This window comes from Chionomys nivalis, chromosome 17 (genome assembly GCF_950005125.1).
Source record: "Chionomys nivalis chromosome 17, mChiNiv1.1, whole genome shotgun sequence".
Classification (NCBI taxonomy): Eukaryota; Metazoa; Chordata; class Mammalia; order Rodentia; family Cricetidae; genus Chionomys; species Chionomys nivalis.
In genome coordinates, this window is record NC_080102.1 from 21953977 (window position 1) to 21974747 (window position 20771).

The 20771-nt window shown below is 48.7% G+C and overlaps 1 long non-coding RNA gene across 1 annotated transcript in view; it reads left to right on the forward strand.

Moving 5' to 3' along the window:
• The window catches only part of LOC130889074 (uncharacterized), a 203021-nt gene that overhangs the window by 64050 nt on the left and 118200 nt on the right, over positions 1-20771 (forward strand). The window contains exon 3 of the long non-coding RNA XR_009058487.1: positions 4368-4690. This is a non-coding gene — a long non-coding RNA (uncharacterized LOC130889074). The remainder of the gene's footprint in view (positions 1-4367; positions 4691-20771) is intronic.

Consider the following 20771-nt stretch of genomic DNA (forward strand, 5'->3'; position numbering starts at 1 on the left):
TTGAGAACGAAGAGTAGCCATCACAGATTTAGCTCATTGTTTCAGAGGGCTAAGATCTTTGTGGGAGGAAGGTGGGTCTCTTACAGCAGCCAGGAAAAGGCAGATACCTGCTTGAAGGCTGCCTGACCCCTTTTCTCATACAGTCTGGAGCCTATGGGATGGAAATGCCTATATTCAAAGCAGATCTGACCCCCTTAGTTAATCCTGCCTGCAAACACCCTCCCAGGCACACCCTTAGATACATACGTTCTGCTGATCACCTCCCTGCTTCTCCCTCCCTCCTTCCCTCCCTCCCTTTCTTTTTTCCTCCTTCCTTTCCCTTCCTCTCCTCCTCTCCCTCTCTCCCTCTCCCCCTTTCTTCTCTTTCTCGTTTTTTTCAAGGCAAGATAGCCCTGGCTGTCCTAGAACTCCCTCTGTAGACCAGGCTGGCCTGGAACTTACTGAGATCCACTTGCCTCTGCCTTCCAAGTGCTGGGATTAAAGGTGTGCACCACCACTGCCTGGCTGTCTTTCTTTTCAAAGATTTGGTTGTAATACTCATCAGGTATGAGTGTTTCGTATGCATGTATGTATGTATGTGTGCCATGTGTGTGTCTAGTGCCAGTGGAGGTCAGAAAAGGGTGTTACATCTCCTAGGACAGATAACTGTGAGCCACCATGTACGTGTTGAGAACTGTACCCAGTTCTGAATCGCTAAAGGAACAGCATCTCCCCGGTACCTCCAAGAGCTACTTTCAAAGGATGTGCCAGAGGTCACAAAGCCATGACCAGACATGGGGGACTCACATTCTGGGTTATTGCACCCCACTCTGCTTATTGAGTCACTTCATATTCCATTTCCTGAATGCGTGAGTGGGAGGCTAGGGATCCCGAAGCAGCTGATCCCTGTTAATCCAGCACCTCGGGGAAGAAAGGAAACAAATCAAAAACGGAGTCTGTCTGCAGGAGGATAGTTACAGCGTTGTCTGGGAACAGATGCTGATGTGTCTTCCCAGGGTGGGCGAGACCTGGTCCTTGCAATGTGAATGTCTTGGTAGCTGCTGCTTCTGAGCTTCAGTGAGGGAGGGAAGATATCTTCTTTGCTGTGTTTAAGAAATCTTAATTTTCCCAGTGAGAGAGGGAGTGGAGGGCAGGGAGACTGGGTGAGCCTGATCTCCTAGGAAAGTTTTCCAGCCCCTGCATTCAGTACTGTGGTCCTTTGGCTGTGTTGCCTGGGCATTAGAATTGACATCTACTGATATTAACAGCACAGTGGAGAGTTCTAGAAGACAGAAAAGGGGAATGAGAAACTTAGATGTGTGTGCATACATACATGTAGTGTCAAGACATCCTCGGGGAAGGGAGGGGAGAACACTAAGTCATAAACACTGGGACACAAAATGAATGCCAGGGATTCTGTCTCTGGGGCTGATCCTGTAGCTTGCAAAGCATTCCTCAGCTCACCTGTGTTCAAGGGGATTGATCCACATAGGTCTTTTCCTCTGCTGGTGTTGGGTAGGCCTTTGCTTCTTACCAGTGTCTGCTTGCAGGGGTCAGCGGAGGGGGGGGGGGAGATATCCAGGAGGGAGGGTCAAGAAGGAAGTGACACATTTGGACCTGACAGTCCAGGAGACAGAGAGGAAAGAGACTCAGCCAAGAGAAAGGACCTGAGGCTGTATTTTCTAGTGGAGGCAATTTCTGTGTCACTAAGTTAGAGCATGCTTCCTGATGGGCCACCTCCTGGCTGCCTTCCAGGCCTGGCCAGCTGACTGCAGCAGGCTGTGAGAAGACGTTGTGAAGGGGCAGGGAGCCCCGGAAACGGCCGATTCTCAAGCCGGAGGGCCCAGTCCACGTCTTTGATGACTCCACAGCACGCTTTCCCAGGAAAGTCTTAAAAAGTTTAAACCCCCTCTGTACAGAGCCAGAGCACACGCACAGAAGTGGCCACAAAGAGCAGCTCAGTAGTTGTGGATTAGCCAGCAATGCCCTGTCACACACCAGCCGCTCAGCAGAACTTTGTTTTGACTTCTTTCCCTTTGGTTATTTTAATTAACCATTGCTATTGATTTGGTTGCGCTTAGCCTGGTGATGTTGGGTGCACACTTGGCTGGGTGGTGGTGGTGGTGGTGGTGGTGGTGGTGGTGGTGGTGCATGCGGAGGCAGGGGCATTTCTGAAATGGAAGCCAGCCTTGTTTAAAGGACAGCAGGGGTCTACACAGAAAACCTGCCTGGGGTGGGGGACACAAACAAAAACCAAAACAACAACAACAAAATGTGGCAGTTCGGGGTGGGTGGAGAGATGGCTCAGCCCTTAAAGGCTAGGGTCACAACTAAAAGTACTTTTGCATCTGAGGATAACTTTGTAAACTTGGCTCTTCCCTCAAAGGTTTTACATGGGATGTAGGGATTGAAGATTACCAGGCTTGTGGTCCTGGCTTCTAAGAGCACAGAGAGCTTTAACTCTTTTGTGTCCTTATCAATAGGCTTTCCTTCCTGCCTTCCCTCACCCTCTGCTCTCGCCTAGTCCCGGTTACCTTTGTGATAAGTGTTGTACTTATGACTGGAACTCGGTTTGTGCTCATTGCTCCTTGGATTCTGGGTGACCTTTTAAAGCCCATCCTGGAGCTGACACGCATTTCTGGAGTTTTCCTAGCAATGCTGGGAAGATCTTGGCCTTGTCTCTTGCTGGTCCTATACACACATTGCCATGCACTTAGGACTGGGGAGCCTAGATCCAAAGGGCATGCCTCTACTCCATATAACTAGACGGTGCATGACAGTGTCCCTGTGTATTTCTCTTAAGCAGTTGTCTTCTGCAGAATGCCTGTCTTCTCCATTAAGTGGCTGGTCCTTGTGGGTCTCTCCTCTATATTTTAGCTCCATGACACGTAAGCAGTGGGTAATATGAGAGAAGCATTTGGGTTTGAGGATACCCGAAGCTTTCAGGTAGCGAGCCCCATTCCCATGATATTTTCTGGCAGGTGAGGTCCTTTTTCTGGTGTGGTTTGGTACCTTTTCTCCTGAGCATCCACACTGCCTCTGCCCTTGGTCAGGAACTGCCACTTGACTACAGTAATGCTCACCTGGCCGTGTGATAATTCTTCCTTAGGTGACAGAACTTTAATGGACTTGACCACAACAAAATAAACCTGGTTTCAGATTTGCCTGTGGCCCTCAGTAAATATTTAATAATGTGCTTTCCCTCTTTCTCCCTTACTGTTAACTGAGGCTATGGTGTTAATCACCCCATCACCTCCCCCTACCCTCGCTTCCTCCGTATTTCTTCCCCTCTGATAGGCTGAATGGTTTACAGGTTCCTCCCAGTTGCTGCCCCGGACCTCAAGTTTCTTATCTTGGCAACCAAACAATGACAGTTTGTAACTCATAGCTTTTTGTGTGTGTGGAGATGAAATGAGATTCTCCACGTGTGAAACGTCTCGGTTTTTAGTTCTAGCCATCATGTGTGGGTATTCCTCACAGGTAATGCAGACACTGGGTCGAGGCTCAGGCTTGGAAGACAGACTAGACTGCCTTGCTTCTGGCTGCTCTCTTACTGGTGTGAATCACCCACAACTGTCTGTACCTCCAAGTATTATTCTGTAAACTTTCTTAGCGAATTCCAGATGGTCGCGGCATTATACGGGATGTGGTAGGCCAAGGCTCCTAGCAGGATGAATGATGCATGCTCCATGAAGGGCCATTAGTGCTCTGGGGTGGCTGGGGAAGTCCAGGCCCCACATTCTGTGATTTCCAGGATAATGTGAATGCATTGGGTTGAGGAGACACAGATATAGTAGCTGGACCAGTCTGGAAGGACCTTGGAATTGCTGAATGGTTAAGAGTAGTAACACGCCCCAGGCGCTGTCCTGGAGAAGCAGCTCACAGAGAGCCTGGCAGGACCTGGAACTGGGCCAGCCTTTTGTGGTTGCCTTTAAGAAGAAACAAAACAAAGACTGACTTCCGACCAGCTGACCCTAAGCCTCTAATCCTAGTAGGTTCCCTATTGGGACCTTTCAGACCTGCAGGGGAGCCTGGCTAGGTGCCAGGCCTGATCTTTAGTGAGACCAGGCAAGCCAATAACTTGCCCCTCATCAACACCGTGGGCACAGTCAGGTCCTATTCTTCTCCCAGGCAGCTCTGTGGATCCTCCTGCAGCTAAAATGTCCTTGCCTGGGGGTAGCAAACTGCTTAGTGGCATTCCCTGAAGGTTTTTCTCCCACCTCACCTTTTCTCCCCAGGCCTTCCACTCACCTGTATTTGCTTGCCAGTGTCACAGGGAGTATTTTTATCTTAGCACTTTTTTTCCTGTGTCAAATATAAGAGAGGAGTGATGATTGCTCCTGTCGCCTGTGATTGTGCCAACACTGTTTTCTTCTCCCTCGTCTCAGGCACGACCTTAGCATGACTATGGTAAGAAGATGCTCTCCAGAAGACTGTTCTTGTGGACGGCATGGAGCCCCATTTGGGGATTTTCTGAACCCTGTGGATGTTACAGTGAGATGCACTTACCTGAGGAGTGATGCTGGTGGATGCGGATTCTGGAAGAACTCACCTGGCTTGCCTTGGGAAGCTACAAGGTGGCCTAATGGATTCTTTCAGACTGGATGCCCACTGGAGACAAGGACAGTAGCTGAGAAGACTGTATCTCAACCCTTGACTCAATGTGAATATTTGCTCTGATCCCCGGGTAACCTGGAGCTCCCTCAAAAATGTAAGTCCCCAAGACCTTTTGAGTGTTCCTATGATTTAGGCCAGGGTGTCCTGACTGGTAGTTGAGAGTTCTCTGCTGATGTGGCTGTTAGGAGAAGATCTGCTGTCTTCTCTGTCTCTGAGACTCAGTGGGTACCTGGCAGGTGATCTCTCACACTGCAAAAAGAGTAAATGAAGATGTGGTGGTAAATGCATTGAGACTGGTAATTTCTCAGGAAAGGCAAACACAATAGACGAATTTCTTGGCTCTATGTATAGAGCTGAGAACAGCATGAGACCAGATGGTTAGTACTGTGAGACAGGTGCTTTCTGGGTTTAAATCCCTACAACCCTGTGTGACTCAGAACTAGTGATAGTTGGGTGCCCCTCTTCAACGTGGCTGAAGTTAGTATTCTCTTCCATCATAGCATTGGAATTGAGGCTCCCAAAGCAGGCATTTACATGCAAGGCATGTGCCTGAAGCTTGACCCAGGGTCAGGGCAGTGCCAGTTCAGGGTAGCTTCTGGGGAGGGTGCTTTTGCTCAGCCCTGAAAATATTCTGAGCACAGCAATGTAAACAATGCTAGACTTTGCACCAGACACTGTGGGTTGTCCTGGACAGTCCATTAAGGGTCATTTTTTGAAGCCCGGGGGAGGGCTGAGCTTCAGACACGCAATAGGCAAGGAGAAGGAACCTTCTGCCAGCTGGAGGGAGGGAGGAGTGGACTTGACAATTGAGGTTCATGCCTCTGCAGTTCACTAGCTTGACCCCTCAGGGGTTGCAGAGTTGGTAGAACCCAGGGATGTTCACTAGTGCCAGGCTACCCAAGAAAGAGTGAGTGGTGACTCCAGTAGGAAGTGGCGGTGCTCAGGTCACCATTTGGCTGCCAGAGTGGCACTTGAAATAGAGGCTGCTTGGCATGGGCTTCTAGGTCCATCATGACAACGATAAACTCTTAGGCAGCCCTTCTTGAATTGCTCCTGCAGGCAGAGTCCCCTGGTTATGCTATGTTGCTATTCACAGTTTCTGGATGTGCACCGACTCTATGCTGGAGGAGTCTGAGAGCCTTCCTGTCTTGCTTAGAGGCCAGACACAGAGTGCATTGCTGCAGCAGAGCTGGTCTGATGAGGTGGTGACCCATTGTGGATTTCTTGCAGCTCACAAAGAATAGGCGTGTGATCCTTTGAAACAACTGTGTTATTTAGACCAGCAGTCCCTCAGGTGCGTAGTGTGTCTCCGCTCTGTATTCGCAAATCTTGAGGCTCGCAACTTGCATAGGTGTATGCTTAGGAGAAGGCCAACCTGGAAGCTAGGAGCCTGGCTGCTTGGTTTGTGCAGGACCAGTAGGATCAGCTGAAGAGGGAAGACGTCCTTCTAAGTCCGAAGGGACAAGTGTTGGGACTTAGCCCTGTGGTTGCTCTTAGGCCCTTAAAAGCTAGCGTCCTCTCCTCTCCACCCGAGAAAACGAGGCTTTGGGGACTCCTGCAGGAGTTAGGCACCAGGGCAGGGACGAGGCAGGAGTTGCATCAAGCTGGGAGAACAGCACTCAGTCACTCATGGTCTGGAGGGGGGGTGGTCTATGCTTTTGGTAAGGGAAGCCCTGTTGGATGGGGTGTTTGGAGCATGGTAAGGGAAGCCCTGTTGGATGGGGTGTTTGGAGCATGGCTTATGGATCTGCCTGACCTGAGTGGTGAATGGAGTCATTTCAGGGCATGTCTGTTGAGACTCTTAGCCTCTTTGTGTCTTCATACCCTCCCTCTCCCCCCATGACAGCTACACCTCACTTATCACACGGCCCCCAGCTCCCTTTCTCTTCTTGGATTGGTTACTCCCTAGCATAACCCTTTTGTGGTGGTTCTCTTTATCTCCTTCTTCTCACAAGAGGGTGAGCACCGGTAGACTCATGCTGCAAAGAAACATGGAACCAAAATCCTGAGAAATAAGACAGGGGTTTGAGGCTCCGTCCTGAGGACACGGATATAGCAAATATCACCATTTATCAGGCCAGCCTCTGTGCAGGATGCTTGGCCAACACTGATGCACATATGTGTCAGAACAGAGCCATGGGGTAGACACTGTTAGATGTCTGGGTCTGGGTCACTGTTGGAGGGACGAGTACAGAGAGGCCAAGTAGGTGTCCCCAGGGAACACCGCACTGCCTGACTCCGCAGCCATGGAGCACACGGCCTGGAGCTGAGGATGTGACTTCTGCTCCTTTCTTGTCCCCATTAGAGACCATAATCTGGGGCAGGTCACCTTTTTTTCTTTTGGTCTACATCCTCTTTAGTAGGAAATTTATGTGATTTTTCTCCTAAACCGAGGTGTTTGGGAATGAAAGGGTCGTCGTGTTTACAGGAACGGTATTGTGACTGTGGGGAGCTCACGACATCATAGAAGCAGAGTCTCAGAGTCTATGACATGGGTAGTTATGGGTCCTGCTTAGCATCTGGTGAGACTGTGGGCCATCGTGCTTCTCTCTGAGTTTGGAAGATTCCTTATGAGATGGATGCTTACCTTGATTGACAGCAACACACACACACACACACACACACTACAGAAAGCCCACCCTACCAAGAGCGTCTCATTTATTCATCTTTCTTTTATGTGTCTGGGTGTTTTGCCTGCATGTATGCCTGTGCTGCATATATAAGCACTGCCTGCAGACCAGATACCCTGAAACTAGAGTTATAGGCAGTTGTGAGCTGTCCTGTGAGTGCTGGGAATTGAACCGCAGTCCACTGGAAGAATGACCAGTCCTCTTAACCACTGGGCCATCTTTCCAGTCCCCGGGAGCATCTTATAATCACGTGAGGCACTGATTGTAGGCACTGTGTGGGCCCTGTCCATTCTCTCGTGCACACTGGGCACCCAGTGTTCCTGTCAGCCCCTCTATTACAATAGGTTGAATCACATAGTAAATGCTCCCCCTGTGCAGTCAGCAGCTCACTTCATCTCATTCGCTCATTTCTCAGTGATTGGAGGCTGCTATCTCCCCCACAGGTTTATAGTGAGAATTAAATATAAGCACACATTTGGGCGTTTGAGTCAGTGTTTTTTGGCATATGACATGTTCTCAGGGAATATTAGTTATTTTTAAGTAAAATGTTGAGCTAGAATTGGAAGATCGAAAACACACAGACACAGAGAAATAAGAAAATGCTGAGGATGTGTCACGCCTCTTGGAAATTTGATGTTCAATCCGGCTTTGGGTTTCCTAGTTAGCGCAGCCTGCTGAGTGGGTTATATTTGTGTCTAAATTAAGGTTTGGCAAACTTTTCCTATCCCGGTCTAGAGAGTAAATATTTTCAGTTTTGGGAGCCCTGCTGTTCTCTACCACTCATCTCTGCACTGCTTCTCCTTCTGGAAAGCCGCCAGTGGCAGTATGTAAATGAGTGGGTGTAGCTGTGTGCCAATAAAACTTTATTTACAAGAACTGGCCAAGAGCCCATCAGCTGTCATTTGTCCTTGGTTTAAATAAGAAAACCTGTTTGTCTTTGAAAGAGACTGCTCCTGGATCATAAACACTGGAGGGCAGCTTGTTATGAGATGGGATATTTGTGTGAGGCTGTGGCCACAGCAGATGGGCAGCCTCTTTATTGTGTTTCACAGGAAATATAAAAAAGGCCCTTACATGGTTGGTTCGTGTCGGCTGTGTCTTAAGCTGTGATGCTGACAGATAGTACATGTGATAATTCCGAGAAGTTGTGTTAGCGTGTACATTCTTGTTTTCTTTTTTTCTGCTCCCCTGAGTTAATAGTTTCTCTGTATAACCTTGGCTATCTTAAACTCGCTCTATAGACCAGGCTGGCTTTGTATTTACAGAGATCCACCTGCCTCTGCCTCCTGAGTGCTGGGATTAAAGGCACGTGCCACTGCCTCCCAGTTCCTTCTTAAGTGGACACCCAGTCCCTGGATCACTCAAGTCTCAATGCTCAAAGATTACCTTTGGAGCAAACTCAACTAGGGTTTTGCGGCTTTGCTGTTTCGGGGCTGGTTGATCTTTCTCCACTGATCTCTGTTTTTCTAGCCACAGCCTGTAGGTATGAGGATCCCAGAGTCCTCTCTTCCTGTGAGTGCTCAGAGTTAACCAAGGGGGCAGGTTTCAGGAGGCCATCATCTCTGTGACCTCCCACCCTTTCCCCAGGCCCTTGGATCCCCCAGTGAGCCTGGAGGCAGGCAAGGCTTATAGTCATGAAGCCTAAGATCTTGCCTGCAGTGGAGCAGGACTAGGTGGTGGCCACAGGAACCTGGGTCAGAATGGGTGAGTAGGGCCTCTTCTTCCTGGTGCTTGGCTCGCTGGAGCAAGACAGGGCTGTGGGCTATTTAGCAAGACCTGCTGATTTGGAAGAATAAACATCCAGCCACAAGCTCTCAGCTTTCTTTCATCCCCAGCCATCAGAAACTTGTTGTTGCGTGTTTAGGACACGTGAAAAGACTTATAATAGTGAAAAGAATTCTTCAGATGGAGAAATGCTCCGAGAAGCAGTCTGAATATCAGAAATCCTGGGCCCGACTAAGTGCAACAGCTTTTTGGTGGTGTGACCTCCAATAGATCAGTTGGCCTCTCTGGTCCTTCGTCTCCTCTCTCCTGAAGTTGGCTGTGGTAAAATTCGATGCACTGAATAAGCCAGGTGGAACTCTATTCTTCAAGCTTGATGCGTAGCAAAATCCTACTCCGGCGCCACTTTGCCAGGTTCTGAGTTCAAGTCAGCTAAGGCAGCTCTTAGGACTTTTGGGGAGACTCTAACTTGGGATGACTGGCCAGCTGTTGTGATACTTGGGTATATTCTGGTAGAGGCTCCACTCCAGCTTCTGGCATTCATATACCCAGAGTCTGGGGTGTTCTGGTAGAAGCTCCACCCCCAAGACCCCTCTCCTATCTCTCTCCAAAGCCTGCTGCATCTCAGAAAGCCAGCCAGTTGATGAGGCCTCCCCAAGATCTGCTCAAGATCACCCCCACAGGGAATTTTTTTTTATTTTTATTAAATTTATTTATTTATTTATTTATTTATTAAAGATTTCTGCCTCCTCCCCGCCACCGCCTCCTATTTCCCCCCCTCCCACAATCAAGTCCCCCTCCCTCGTGAGCCCTAAGAGCAATCAGGGTTCCCTGCCCTGCCCCACAGGGTATTTAAACTGCCTCCTCCACCAGAAAACAGACACATGGTTTTTCAGTCTCTCTTCCCTGTCTCTGGGGGTCTGGAAGATCATCAGGCAACATCATATCCGTTAAACCTGGGCCTTTTCTAATTTGGTTTGATTTGATCTGATTTGGGTTGCTGCGTAAGCCGAGAGGCTTATCGGAGTGCAGAAAGTGTTTGGGTAGGTGCCAGGGGGACAACTGAGTCATGGATGTGAAAGTGTGGGAGCCTGACAGTGCGTGAAGGGAGGACAGAGTGTTAGGGAGGAGCCTCGGGTGGCAGAGAAGGTGACTTGGCGAATTCCTTACAGGCCACGTAGCCCTTGCCCACCTCAGAGCTGGAGCCATACAGTGGCTGTGACTGCCAGGACCCCGCAGCCTTGTCCTTTCCTACGACACTGGGAATCCTCTGGAGCCCTCTGGGCTCCTCCATCTTCCGGTGGCTCCCAGAAAGTTTATCCTTATTCAGGAATTTGCTGTGGAATTTGGAGGACGGTTCTCTGTGTAATGTGAGTTATCTAGACCATGGAAGTCACAAAGGGCCACTTAACAAATGCACTGTTCCCACCCACAGGATTAACACACGCCTAGGATGTGGCTTGTTTGCCTTGGGCCAGGGCCTTTGAAGAAATAAATGAAAACAAAACCCGAGACAGTGAGAAACCAGCCTGCTTGTGCTCACAGGAGCTCCACTCTTGGACTTGGGTCCAGCGGGTCAAGCTTCGCTCTTCTGTTTTAGGTCTACGTGGGGACCTTTCTGGGCACCGACCATGTCTTATGTTTCAGCAGTTCTTAGGCAGGTGGCACAGTGTTAATGGCTCCTGTTAAATCTGTCACTCAGCATTGGGCTCAGCTATATGGTGCTGTGGTCAGTTCATTCCAGGCTTTGGGGCTCACTTGCATGGTCCTGTTTTCGTAAGCAGGCCCGCAGTGAGTGTCTAGGCACACAGCAGAATGTGTCCCCAGGGGTCCAGCTTGTAGGGCACAACATATTTGTCATCTTCCTACATGTGACCCCCTGGCTTTCCAGGTAAAAGGTCATCAGCTTCCTGAGTTCTTCTCCCTGGCATCAGGAAAGTTCTTTGGTGGGCAGGAGTGGGTAGTGCGCTTCTGTGTTCCTGTGCCCATCAGTAGGGTCTGGTACCTGATCCTGCTCAGGATTTGACTGTGTGGGCTAAACTCTGGAAGGAGACTAGGTAAATCCCCAGAGACACTCCGGAGCCAGGGCATGCAAGGAGCAGCATGTTGGGTCCTTCTGCAAGAACATGAAAAGAGAGAGCAGCGGCAGTGGTGAGGAAGGGCAGGGAAGCAGTCAGTTTGCTGATGTCACCTATCCAGGCATGAAGGTCCCAGGCACCATTGCAGATCTGGTGCGCTAGGTACCCAAGGCATGTGGAGAAAGGGGTGCCTCATCGGGCAGAGAGGTGAGGTTGCCATGACTACAGAGGAGCCATCCCAGTGGGAAATGAGGACTCTAGGACACTCCCCTGCTTGGCCCAGCCCAGGAACATTGGGAAAAAAGATGACTGAGGTTCCCCCTTGCAGGACATCCCAGGGGCCGTCAACATAGCTGCTTGTAGAAAGTCAGGGTTGGAAATTGCTGGAAGGAAGTTCCATGCTGTGGAAAATTGAAGATAAAAAGGAAAGTCAAGTATGGAAAACCAGAGAGGTGGTGTGGTGGCGGTGGTGGTTGTGTGTGTGTGTGTGTGTGTAATGATTAAAAATGGGTCACTGAGGGATGCTAATGGGAAAATAACTGTGTTCTGTGATGTCTCCTCTTGCAATCTGGTGTCCTCCACAATGAAAAATTACATCATAGACCCTGGCCCAGTTGGACTGGACCAGTTTTGATGTCTCATGCTGCTTTGAAGCACAGGGCTGGGTTGTATATAAGGCATTCCCCCCCACCCCTTGCTCTATTTGGTACATTCATAGATGACATTGGCAAGGCCCTCCTGGCTTCTCTTCTGTTTGCTGAGCTTTACGGTCTCTGCTGGGGTGGGATGGCTACTGAGGATGTACCACTCACATGATGTACTAGCACCATGCCTGGGAGACTCCCTCCTAGAGGGGAGCATTTCCTTCTGGACCCGCATTTCTTGTCCATGAGTACTGGCATTGTTCCATTGCTGTGGTCACTGTGTAACCCTAGCTGCCTTTGAGCTTGTGTTGATAGGCCTGCCTCAGCCTTTCAAGGGCTGGGACTGCAGTGCAGTGGGTGTACTCTGCCAGGACTGGCAGCAGTGCTTACTTGTGCCATTGTTTTTTTTGTTTTGTTTTTTTTTTTTTTTTTTTTTTTGGTTTTTTGAGACAGTGTTTCTCTGTGGCTTTGGAGCCTGTCCTGGAACTAGCTCTGTAGACCAGGCTGGTCTCGAATACTTGTGCCATTGTTGTGTGACCAGTCACCCTAACTGTTAGTGGCAGCAGCCCAGCCTTTCACCTCATCCTAGATGCAGGAGGTGAGCAGTTCTGTCCCCAGCTGTGCTTTCCAGGAGCCTATCCGAGAGCTTGAGGGGCAAGCCCACTGCTCTCTGAAGGAACAAAGAGGAAAGGTTACCTAGTCATCCCGGGAGCTGTTAGAGCTCGGCCCTCTGCCTGGGGTAGGGGTGGGGCTGCAAGTGTACAAAGAAGCAGGTGTCTTAGACAGGACAATCCCAGAGTGCTGATATTGCAGAAACATGTTTCTTCTCCGTAAAACTGAAAACATTCTTGAGAAGTCCTTCCTTAATTCTCCCGAGAACGCTCCGAGGTCGGCCCAGTCAGTGGTTAGCTCTCCAGATGGACTGAATGATTAGGGAACACCTACCAGTGCAGGGCAGGGGGCTGAGAAAACATTTTTCAGTCTTAAATGTTTTACTGGCTTTATCTCATTGATTCATTGTTGCAGCCCCGAGAAGTGGTTTCTGTCCGCATCTCAAAAGTGAGGATACTGAAGTCCAGCCAGTCTCTCCCTCTGGGCTTCCTCAGCATCACCAACTTGAATATGTTCTGTCTCATTAACCTAGGGTTGTGATTTGAGGAGGTGTAATCTGGGTTGCCCTGGCTGAATAGCAACATGGTGTATTCAGATCCGGCCTCAGGCAAGTTATTCATCTGCTTGGCCTCTGTTTCTCCACCTGTAAAGTGGGCTGTCAGAGTTTCTTTTCAGAGGGAAGGGTTTGGGGTTAAATAGAATACAGTTAGGACAGCCACCACACAAACCAAGGGCTTGACAAAGCCTGGTCATTATTCTTCTGGCTACCAATTTAACAAATGACCTCACAGGAGGGTCAGGAGCTTGCCGATGATCACAGTCTAGGACAGCTCTTGGGATGAGCCAGGCTAGTCTCCTTCCAGACAGGAGCTCCTTCCTCACCCATGAGATCAAGATCATAGTAGTAACTATCTGGGTTGTGTTTCCATAGATTCCCTGTCTTCATTGATTAACAGCGAGATAGGGGGTGGGGTGGGGAAAAATACCCAGCTGATGCTCTCGGAGTTAATTAAGACTTTCCTGGGTTTCATTTGTTCTCTAGTTAGCACCAAGATAAATCCTCCAAATGGCTGGGAGGGTTTCATTGACAGTCCATTGTGAATTAACATAGCATTTGCATCTTCCTGGGGATGATAAATGCTTAGATAACAGCACACAACAGAGGGAAGGGAAAACTGGGGCAAATTCAGGCTAGGCTGATCAGATCAGCCCCTTTGGTATGGTGAAGCAGCGATAAATGGCTTAAACAATGTATCTGATACCCTCTGCTTCCCCTGGTAGACTGAGGAGGAGACTGAGGGAACCGGCTCTTTTGATGCTTGGTGAAGCCAATATCCTCTCGAGGCTTCTGTGGGCTGCTGTGAGCCTGTTTCTCATGCGTGGACCAAATGTCAAAGCCATGACTGTAGTGGTTGAAGGGGTAGGTGCGTGGGCCCCAATGGCCAGGATTTCACACGATTCTTCTATTTTATTGAACACCCCCCAATGTACCGGGGTTCGATTTATTTTTCTGGCAGTTCCCAAAGTTGGAGGGTGTGTGATCTTCACATTACAAGTGTTGAAATGGAGTTGGGGTGGGGTTCAGCCCCCACCTAGCAAGGACTCTAAGCTGACACTCCTTCCCTGGAGCTCCTGCGCACACTTTTCTACATGGCTGCTTGCTACCACAAGTGTTCCCACTCAGTGCTTAGATGGCAGGCTGCTGCCTCCAGGTACGCAAGCATCAGGGGCCTCAGAAGACACTAATCTGTAAGAGGCTGGGTCCTTGCCGCCTATGGAAGTGACTGGAACCTTTCTGTTTACAGTCCCTGTTCTCCTGGAGTCTCTAGAAGTGATAAACTTAAGCCAGCCAGTGCTCAGGAGGGTGACGGGAAGTTGCACCTCAGCTCTTTGGGTCTGCTGGGAGACAGTGAACGCAGCCATGGCTGACAGGGCTAGTGTGGAGCTAGTGTCGCTCCACAGGTCAGGCTGCTTTTCCTGGACTCCTAGCTGATTACTCTGTGCCTCCGAGGACGAATAGATCGAGGTCAGGAAGCCAGAAAACGATGAACTTTCCCATCAAGTCCTCGCCAGTTTTTTTTTTTTTTTTTTGGTTTTTCGAGACAGGGTTTCTCTGTGGTTTTGGAGCCTGTCCTGGAACTAGCTCTTGTAGACCAGGCTGGTCTCGAACTCACAGAGATCCGCCTGCCTCTGCCTCCCAAGTGCTGGGATTAAAGGCGTGCGCCACCACCAGTTTAAACCGTCCCTCTTTCTTTCCCTCCCCCTCTTTCTCCTCCACAGTCACCACATCTCCACTTCAGACAGGGTCTCATGTACCCCCACTGGCCTTAGACTCAGTAGAGAGCAGAGAATGATCCTGAACTTGAGCCTCCACCTCCTGGATTGCTGTGGTTACAGGCAGGTACCACCATCCATACCTGGTTTCATGAAGCGCTATGCATCAAATCCAGTTCTTCGTACACACTAGGCAAGCATTTCAGCAACGAAATTACACCCCCAACCCCAAAGGACGTTGTTTTCTCGACAGTCACCTTAGTGATTCTGCATGTGGTGTTTTCCAAGCCACGGGTTTACTGAGGATGTAAAGAGGGGCACACTTGGCGGGGTGGGGGAAGGTCGACAGCTGAAGAAAGGGAAAAGTACACATTCCACACCCAGCCTCTTCCTGACTCTGGATCCCTGGAACTGCAAACAAGGGGCTGATTCACGTGGCTGACTCCAGGGCCCTCCCTCACTGGAGTTGAGGTCCTGTGCCTTCCACTGACGGGGAGGAAATTCCATTTCAGTTATTCCATGCTATGAGTTGTTCATGGCATTCTCTATCTTGATTTTAGGGCTGCCTCATCTTTTTGGAATTTGCCTCTCCCCCCCCCCCTATTTTTCTTTCACTGGGTGATAAATTGAGGTGAATGCTTAGTACAATTCTACAGCACACAGTCATTCTTGGCATCCCGGGCTTCGTGCTTTCAGGATGCTAGGCTGTTAGGGGCATGGATGACTTTGCCCTCTCCCTCATTCCGTGTTAGCTTCTTAACCCTTCGTGGGATTGCTGGTTGGAAGCTCTGTCATTTGGAGAGCGGGGATCTGTTACAACTCTTGGAGAGACTCCTTGGGGTTTAGTGGAAGAGCCATCGTAGTGTGTGAACTAGTGAAGTGGTATGGAACGTTGTCCCAGAGGTACATTGACCCCATCACCTAAGGTAAATGTGTCTGCCATCAGTTAGACTATGTGGGGAACTTTCCTGACTCTACCACCTTCTCTCACTCTCCATCTGATCTTTCTTTCAAATCCAGCTACGGGGTCCGTTAAACCCCCTATGGCTTCCATAGTAGAGTTCTGCTCTGGCCTCTTAGCTCATGGTCACTGGGCCTTTTTCTTCAAGGTGTTCAGTCTCTCCCATGAGACTGTGAACATTTCCTGGGAGAAGTAGTAGGTTTGGGTCTACTGTATATTCATAGCTCTTTATTTGGGATGAGTTCATGGTTGCTGAACAAATCTCAAGAGCACTGTTTGACACTTTTAAATGTGTATGAAAAGCTGGGCAGTGATAGTGCACACCTCTAATCCCAGCGCTTGGGAGGCTCAGACCGGTGAATCACCAAGTTCAAGGTCAGCCTGATCTAAAGAGTGAGTTCCAGGACAGTCAGAGCTACACAGAGAAACCCTGTCTTGAAAAACAAAACCCTGTGTGTCCTGGACCACACGCGCCACTTTCCCATCTTACTGTTACTGTCTGTGAATCAGAGCACCACTGAGAGAATAAGTGACTGCCACCATGTTCCCAGGGGCCTTTCCATAAAGGCCTGCCTCCTGCTCCTCAAATTCAGTGAAATAGCAGCAATGTAGCATGGAGGTATTCATAGAGATGCGTGGGGGTGGAGCATTGAATTTCATGACCCTTGAGCCTAGGAACTTTGATTCTTTTTCTTCTCCAAGTCCCTTTTTCCTATTTACAGGGTATGGGGTGATGGAAGTACCTATCTTAGGAGATTGTTCCAAGGACCTTGGAGGTGATATAGGTACAATGTTCAGTATGGACAGGGGGGTCTGTGGGGTGAGGGACAACTGATCATCGCAGCACTCAGTGGGTGGATGGGACTTTCAGAACCACTGTAGCGCTGGGCATGGAGATGTATTTGTAATCTAGCTCTTGCAAACTGAGGATCAGTTCAACCTGTGCTACATAGGAGGTTCAAGGCCACCTTAGACACATTGACACCTGTTGTTGTTGGTTTTTTTTTGTTGTTGTTGTTTTCTTCCCTTTACTCTTTATTCTTTGTTTTTTTGGGAGCCTGCCACCCAGCTCCCAGATAAATACATGGAGATGTATTCTTATGAATGTCTGGCCTTAGCTTGTTTTTTGCAAGCTTTTCATAATTAAATTGTCCTGTCTATCTTTTGCCTCTGGACTTTGATCTTTCTCTATTCTGTATACCTTTCTTAATTTTTTTTTCTTCCAGACAGCTTTGAAGACTGTCCTGGAACTTCAGGTGAGCCTCGAACTCACAGAGATCTGCCTGTCTCTGCCTCCCAAGTGCTGGAAATAAAGGCATGCGCCACCACTGTGGGACTCCTTTCTTTAACTCCATGACTTGCTGGCTCGATGTTCTCTGCTCCTCTCCCTTTTCCACTTCTCTCTCTTTCTTTCCAGATTCCTCCTATTTATTCTCTCTGCCTTCCCACCCTGCCTGTCCTTTCTCCTGACTGGCTATTGGCCATTCAGCTTTTTATTAGACCAATCAGGTGTTTTAGAGAGATGAAGTAACACAATTTCACAAAATTAAACAAATGCAGTATAAAAGAATGCATCACATCTTTGTATCTTTAAATATTCCACAACATAAACGAATGGAACACATCTTCAACTAGTATTCTACAACAGGCACCTGGGCTTAGGAAAACCAAACTGGAAGGAGGGAGGGAGGGAGGGAGGAAGCTAGCTGGAGGGGGCTGTATGTGAGCACTCATGACTCCTCTCCAGGACACAGAGAGCAATTGAAGGGACGGGAGTATGATGAAAATATTGGGCCTAAAATTAAAAGAGTTTTACAGCCAGAGAGACACCCAGAGAGGGTGCTGGGGTTAGTTATTAGGTTCCTATGTATCTGCAGTACCCAGGAGGTGGGTAGATGGGTTCTTTAAAGACTAACTTTGGAGACCATGAGGCTCCTCTGAGCAGCAGTGAGGAGGAGGTTCAGATTTGGGGTCAGAATCCCTGCTTTTGCAGAATAGAGCAGAATCCTGGCCTGAAGCGTTCTACAGCAAACTTTAAAGACTGCACATTTCCTATCTGCCTTCTTTCTGTTTCTCTTTTTATTACTGTCTTCCCTCTCCTCATGCCTGTGCCCTCCCCTCCCCCGCCACCAGTCCTGAGGTTCCAGGGGCTGCTCCTGAACACTAGTCCATTGTTGCATCAGCGACCCACACTCTTGTCCCCATCCCTTCTTCCTTCCTTCCTTCCTTCCTTCCTTCCTTCCTTCCTTCCTTCCTTCCTTCCTTCCTTCCTCCTTCCTTCCTTCCTCCTTCCTTCCTTCCTCCTTCCTTCTTTCTTCTTTCTTCCTTCCTTCTTCTTTCTTTAACTTTTTTTTTTTTGTAACTGTAGTGTTATTTTGTCCCTTTGGTATTTATTTCAAGAACCAAAGCAAAGATCTTTTGGTTAAAAATTACAAAACAAAACAAAACAGCACTCCTGAATTATCAGTCAAATCTCTTTGAACAGAAACCCTAGGTCTAAGAGGTGGCCAGGCTGTATATGAGTGTGACTTTGTGTACAGCACATGAATCCCTTCCTGCCTTCCTGTCTGGTTCTTCCCATCCTGTTTTCCTTGTTGACCTCCTTTGCCGCTGAATCTCCTACCCATTGATCCATAAAGCCCTCACCAGTGAGATTCGTTCTCTTAAATGGTTTCCTGAAAGTGTTAATTAGCTTTGTAAGAAATAATCATAGCTGACATTTATCTAGTGCTTATTAACTTTGAGGCAATTGAAATTAAACCTCTTCTGTTATATATAATTTAACTCCTATAATAACCGTAGGAGATACAGTGTTAAAATTAATTAGCACCATTTTTACAATGAGAGACAAAACAGAAGACCAGAGAGGCTAAGTGTAGTGTTTGAGGCACACAGCTGAAAATGGCCAAGCTGGTGTTCTAGCTCCAATGCTGGGGCTCTAAACCTTGTGCTCTTGACTGTGGTACCAGAGTACCCGAGGGGTGGGGTTGCCAACATCGATTGAATGGGTGGATGGATTGACATTTGCGCTTGGTAAAAACCAACAGGAATCACTGCAAACCATTTCTAGAATATTCAGGCAGGTTTGCTGGCAGGAGCTTGGAGAACTGACAGAGATGTGAGTTTTGAGTCCCCCACAGTTTGTCCATCCCAGAGCCAGGGCCTAGAACCTGTAGCTGCTGCACCTTGAATGTCTAGCTCCTCTGTCCTGGTCTGACCTTCCAGAATGGGGGTAGGGCAGGACTTGGAATTGAAGAGTAGCTTGCAGGCAGCTCTGGTCCGGTATGATGTGAAACTTCTGCTCTGTGGCTAATTCTTGGTTCTGGACGGTGATCTCCTGGGCTGTGTCAGATGTGTGAAGCCTGAGGCATCTGTATTGGGAATTGTACTGAGGAATATACGTGTAGGGATCCATCAAAGACCCAGCCTTGGAGACAGATCGGAAGCAGCATTGATGGCACCCCCTTTCTGCACTGCTCCCCCCCTCTTCTGGGCTTCTCAGGCTGTCAGGAAAGTTGAGAGCCTCCTTCTGTCCTCGCTAGGCGCTAGGCGATGGTGGTGCCGTTGGTGACACTTAGCTCCCTTGGCTTCGAGTTCCCCTTATCTTAGGCTAAAGAAGGACAGAAAGAACAGCTTTGTGTCCGAGCAACTGTTTCAACTGAATCCCACCGCAGGTTCTGGGTGGGACATGGTTAGTGGTGGATAAAGTTTGGGCGAGGCTCTTGTGGGGAGGTTGGTGGATGAGGCAGGGGTCCAGGGAAACTGCCTTTCAGAGAAGCACTGGCTTTGAATGCCCAAACTGGATGAGCTTTGGGGCCTCCCTCTCTCTGTACGAGAGACGTCATGCTGCAGCTTTTTCGTAGCCCGCATTTAACACACAGAGCAGTCGGGGTGACCTCCACCCCACAGAACCCTTATTTGTGAAGGAAGTGTTTGTTTTGTTTCAAGTGATGTAATAAGAGCGAGGTGAACGTCCAAGCGCTTTGCAGGCGTCCTCCAAATGCTTTCTCTGTGTGAACGCATGCCTGACTGGGATCTGTGCTGTTGTCTTTGAGCACGCACGCAAACTGTGTTCAGAGGAGCTGAGTAACATACCCAAGGTCCACAGCAACCAGGGCAAGCAGCAGAGAACAAACCAGCAAGATTTACATCTCACAGACTTCTACCAAGGGAGCCCAGCATCCTTTGAGGATCTGCGTCATCTATGGCGTGCCCAGAATGCTTGCTCAAGGAGAAATTAAGTTCCCTTAACTCTAGCGTGAAGGAGGAGCTGCCTAAGAGTTTGCTGGTTATGGATTGAGCCCTAAATATGAGATCACTTTTACAGTTTCTCTTTCTTTCTGATTAGATTGAGGAGCAGCTCCTGTTCCCTTGTTGGTCAGCTTTCTCATCAGGGTGGCCCTATGGTAGTACCTGTGTCTTAGTCTAGCTTGCTGTGAGTGGTTTTCCTGATACCCTGCAAGCAACGAACTTCTCAAGGGCAGTGACCGCCACCCAGCACCTTCTTCTGCAGCTGTCTAACCTACTGCAGTAGGCCAAGGTGTATCTTCAGGCAGTGAGCCGCATAGGGGTCATGTGCGACTCTCTAAGTCTTGAGGTGAGAATGAGGTAGTGGAGGCTGTAAATGGATACTGGGGGACAGAGAATACTTCCAGCTACAGGAGACTGATAATTATAGTTTTCCTTAGTTATGATAAAAGATAAAATAGATATAAATATTGTAACTGTAATTATTGCTTGATAACTGTTTTTTTTTTTTTTTTTTTTTTTTTTGGTTTTTTCGAGACAGGGTTTCTCTGTGGTTTTGGAGCCTGTCCTGGAACTAGCTCTTGTAGACCAGGCTGGTCTCGAACTCACAGAGATCCGCCTGCCTCTGCCTCCCAAGTGCTGGGATTAAAGGCGTGCGCCACCACCGCCCGGCATAACTGTTTTGTTATATGTAATCTTACTATGTTAAAGTGAAAGCCTTTCTTTTTGTTTAAACAGAAAAAGGGGAAATGATGGGGGAGAGTCTTCTGTTTTGTGTTAATTTCGTTGATTAAATAAAGAGACTGCCTTGGCCCTGATAGGACAGAAAATTAGGCAGGTGGAGTAGACAGAACAGAATGCTGGGAGAAAGAAAGCCGAGTCAGGCAGTCGCCATGATTCTCCTCTCTGAGGCAGACGCAGGTTAAGAATCTTCCTGGTAAGCCAGCTCGTGGTGCTACACAGAATATTAGAAATGGGTTAGATCAATATGTAAGAGCTAGCCAAT